General features: G+C 37.7%; 1 pseudogene; it reads left to right on the forward strand.

The window, feature by feature from the left end:
• Positions 1-3,380: 3,380 nt before the first annotated feature.
• On the forward strand, positions 3,381-4,352 carry LOC102813316 (annotated as a pseudogene).
• The last annotated feature ends 580 nt before the right edge of the window (positions 4,353-4,932 follow it).

Raw genomic sequence — 4,932 nt, forward strand, 5'->3', positions numbered from 1 at the left:
CTGAGGTCAGACATATCTCTAACCTCCAACCTTCTTTACCCTAGTCTGACACCAACATTCCTCCAAGGGTACTGAACTCTACTGGATTCAGTAATTCAGTAACGGCAATTGCTACATAGAATTCACAGACAATACACTTATGAAGCTATTAGCGAAGTTGTTGTTAAGTGTCGTCGAGTTGGTTTTGACTCATAGTGACCCTGTATAGGGATTCTGAGGAGCAGTTTGTGGGTTTGAACTGCTGACCTGTGGTTCACAGTTCAGTGCTGATCCTACAGTGCCACAGGGTCAGCAATGCTCAAGACAAAGGTCTTTTTCAGCCATGATAACGTCTATCAGCCGTGTCCTCTATGATCCTAGACTTCTCAGCTTCCCAAACCCTTAGGCTTCCATCCTACTTTGGCAAGTGTTCTATCACTTGCTGCCAAATGTCCAAAGGTCATGTGACTCCACCATAATCCTCAGCCCAAAGGCACTTGGCTCTAGGTTCATGGGTCAGCAAACATAAATTTCCCATTAAGTACCTGTAGTTGTTGCTGCTGTTGTTAAGCATCATCAAGTCAGTTCCGACTCAAAGATGTTTTCTTTGACTCAGACTCCAAGAAGGGACCGGTAAGCTTGAATCATTGATCTTGTGGTTCAAACCTACCTTGCAATCCAGCATAGTAACCATAGACACCCAACTCCATAAGGAAGCTTCCTGCCTATAGACACTCAGTTTACTTGCCCAAAAGCCCACTGTTGTGTATCACAGCCCTTTTTTCTGCTGCTACCTCTCATTGCCATCATAGCTGTCTCCTGGATGGAGGAGACAATGAGCAGGAATCTCAGGATCCAAAGCACAAGCTCCAGTCCAAGCTCTTGTTTCTTCATAGTAGTGAGATCCCTATTCCTGTTTCTGAGATGGCTTATCTTAAACCTAGCAAGATGACAAAATTAAACAATGCACTCATTAGATCTTCAAGTTTTTACAATCATAATCAACCCTGTTAACAATTACTCATAACTGCCTCCTATTCCATAGGCATCTTCCCCTACCTTCTCTTACCCAGACCTATCCCGAAAATCAGAAAAATACTCAATCTGCATGGTTCTACCTAGTTGTTTAGTGGTAGTTGCAAAGACTATGGCACTACATTGCAGTAGAAATATTTGTAAACTATGCCTTAAATAAAAGATCAAAAGTATATAAATGTTTGGTCAAAGCACAAATGTCTATATTTGGAATAGTAATTATAAAAATTGTAGCATGGGGAAAAGTCAGTGTTTATGGAAATGAGTGAGTATATCACTGTAGTGGGGGCTGAGGAATTTGAACAATGGGTGAACAGAGTAAGGTCAGAAGACTTTTTGGTGAATGTAGAGGGAAAATGATGAGTGTGGATCCGATTACAGACAAATTGATTGTTATCCTAAACAATTATAATTTGTTATATATGTATATAAACCCTTGCAACTCAAATCGACTTTGCAGTCCAACGCATTAACCCCCATATGGAGTCCTGCTGTGGGTTAATGCACTGAGCTGCAAGTCAGTTTAAACTATATATAGAGTGGTGGTGGTGTGCTGTGAAGTCGGTTCTGACTCATAGGAACCCTGTATAGGGTTTCCAAGGCTATAAATCTTTACAGGAGCAGAAAGCCTCATCTTTCTTCCATGGAAAAGCTGGTAGTTTTGAACTGCTGACCTTGAGGTTAGCAGGCTGACTTGTAATCACTACGCTACCAGAGCTCCATAGATAGATAGATAGATAGATAGATAGAGAGAGAGAGAGAGAGAGATCACATCTATTAGTTAGAAAGTGACTGGAGAAACCCAGTACTATAGCCTTTAACCACCCTTCAGGTCTTGAATGGAACTAACTCTGTGGCCCAATTTTTGGTAGCGTAGTGGTTACGAATCGGGCTGCGAACCTTAAGGTCAGCGGTTCGAAACTACCAGCTGCACCGCTGGAAAAAGATGAGGCTTTCTACTCCCGTAAAGATTTACACCCTCAGAAACCCTATACAGGGTCGCTATGGGTCGGAACCAACTCAATGGCACATAACAACAACACAGTAGGAACAACACTAGCAAGGTATACTCACCATGGAATTGTCAATCGTTCATGATCAAAAGGACATCAACCTAAGGACAAGATGAAAAGGAATAGGAAGGAGGATGGAATGGAAATAAGAATAACAAGGTAGAAGGGGGACAACCTTTTTTGCATGGAGGGAATTGCAGTTATTGACATGAAACAAAGTGCATGATTTGTTGTATGTAAAACTGATCTTTTCAATAAATTTTCACTCAATTCATAATAAAAAACTAAAATGAATTTGAATCTATTTTAGAGACAATATTGAAGTCTTCTTGGCAGCAAAGCTTTCCTTCTGCAATGTTACAAAGGACTGAAAATGAGCAGGAGAATAATTGAACAATGGTGATTTTCTATCTGATAAATGATAGAAGTCTCTAAGGAATGAACTGGAGAGGATACATAATGCATGCATATCAATCCTCATAATATGGCCATCATTATTATAGCATGATCACCAAATTTCACAATATTAGAACAGATAACCCTTAAGACTAGAAAAAGAAAAATATTATTTTATTCACAATTAATTTCAGAATATATTCTCCATCTAAGAAAAATCAGTTAACAGACATATAAAGATATAATATATACCAATCAACTTATTAAGGAAACAAATGCATTTTTATTTCCTTAGCTTTCCAAAATAATTTTTAAAAATAATCTCTTCTAGTATGGTGCTATAGGATAAGCACTTTACTGCTAATCACAAAGTCAGTAGTTCAAGCCCACCAGTTTCCCAGGAAACCCTGTACAAGGTTGTATGAGTTGCAACTGCCTCAACAGCACTAAACAACTAGTGAGCATTGTGAACAGTTTAAATTATAAACTTAACACATCTCTACTAAACTGTGTTTAAACATTCACTCCACTGAGATAGTATATAAAAATATTTGCTCAGTGGAAAAAATTTACAGGTAATTTTAAGTGCACTTTAAGGATCATCAGTATAAAAAATGACCTTGAAATACTTGTGAACACTAAATCTAGGATAACTTAGGATGATTCACTCTTTCTATAAATTCATAAACACAATCCCTTTCATTGCAAGCATTTCCCTGGAATTATCAAAATATTCTTGTCAATCTTATACTTTACTATTTGAAGTCCTATCAGATGACTATTTTAGAAGAACTAATGTTTCCTAAAAGAATGTGTGCCTGTTTTTCAGAGATAGCAAATGAAGCTTGAAGAAGTGGTTTTACTCCCTGTTGTCCAAAAGAAATCAAAGAGAACACTAAGCTCACTCTAAATTAGAATATTCTCTCCATAATTCCTAACTCAATAGAGAAAGAAGAGATGACTAAAGATAATCACTCCTTGACAACTGAGTTTATCCTCATAGGATTTACGGATCACCCACATTTGAAGACTCTTTTGTTTCTGGTGTTCTTTGCCATCTATTTCATCACCATGGTGGGGAATCTAGGTTTGGTGGTGTTGATTTTCATGGAGCGCCGCCTTCACACACCAATGTACATCTTTCTGGGCAACCTGGCTCTGATGGATTCCTGCTGTTCCTGTGCCATTACCCCCAAGATGTTACAGAACTTCTTTTCTAAGGACAGGTTGATTTCTCTCCATGAATGCATGGTACAATTTTATTTTTTCTGCCTTGCTGAAACTGCAGACTGCTTTCTTCTGGCAGCAATGGCCTATGACCGCTATGTGGCAATATGCAGTCCACTGCAGTACCACACCATGATGTCAAAGCAACTGTGCATTCAGATGACCATAGTGGCCTACATAGCTGGGAACATACATTCCATGATTCATGTTGTACTTCTACTAAGGTTAACTTTTTGTAGATCTCATCAAATTAATCACTTCTTTTGTGATATTCTTCCATTATACAGACTCTCCTGTGTTGACCCGTTTATCAATGAACTGATGGTGCTTATCTTTTCAGGGTCAGTTCAAATCTTCACTATTACCATAGTCCTAATCTCTTATATTTGCATCCTTTTCACAATTTTCAGAATGAAATCCAAAGAGGGAAGAGGTAAAGCTTTATCTACTTGTTCATCTCACTTTCTTTCTATCTCAATATTCTATGGCTCTCTTCTCATTATGTATATTCGGCCAAGCTCATATACTGAGGGTTATGGTGATATACCGGTTGCTATTTTTTACACTCTGGTAATTCCATTATTAAATCCTTTTATCTACAGCTTAAGAAATAAAGAAATAATAAATGTTATGAAAAGAATTATTAAGAAAAGAAAACTTCATAACATGTTGAAACAAATATAATCACCTGTGACAAATTAATCTTAAGTAGATAAAATGTGACAAATTAATCTTAAGTAGATAAAAAGTCAAAGATACTGAAAAAATTGAAAATGGCCCCTTTGTAAATAAAATAGTAAATCACTAAATCATGATGATTTTTTGTCAAATAATGTATCAATAGTTAGATACATTCAGAAAGAAGGGATTCTGCTAAAATGTATTTTAAAAGCTAAACTACTAGGAGGAGAGAAAGGAATAGCCAGAAAAGTCACCACAGAAAGCTTGTAAGTCTGTCTTCTGTCTATAACTTATTGGAATACCTAAAATGGGGCTACAATGTGCCCACTGAAGGAGGCTTCCTGCGGAGCCTCTGCATCACATAAGACTGTAATTCAGGTGGAATCCTGAATTCAAATTTTCAAAGGTGGGAAATTTCCACTTGAAAGGACAAGCAGACCAGCCTAGAGCAGCTAGAAGAACAGAAGTACTTCTTGAAAGAAAGACCGACAGGAAAAATAAAAAGACAATATAGGCAGACCGACTTATTACTACAAGAAAAAGCAAGTTGTTCACCTAGGAGACATCAAGGTAAGTGGTCGGGTCCCCTCAGAGCAAACGC

This window comes from Chrysochloris asiatica, unplaced genomic scaffold (genome assembly GCF_000296735.1).
Source record: "Chrysochloris asiatica unplaced genomic scaffold, ChrAsi1.0 scaffold00120, whole genome shotgun sequence".
Classification (NCBI taxonomy): Eukaryota; Metazoa; Chordata; class Mammalia; order Afrosoricida; family Chrysochloridae; genus Chrysochloris; species Chrysochloris asiatica.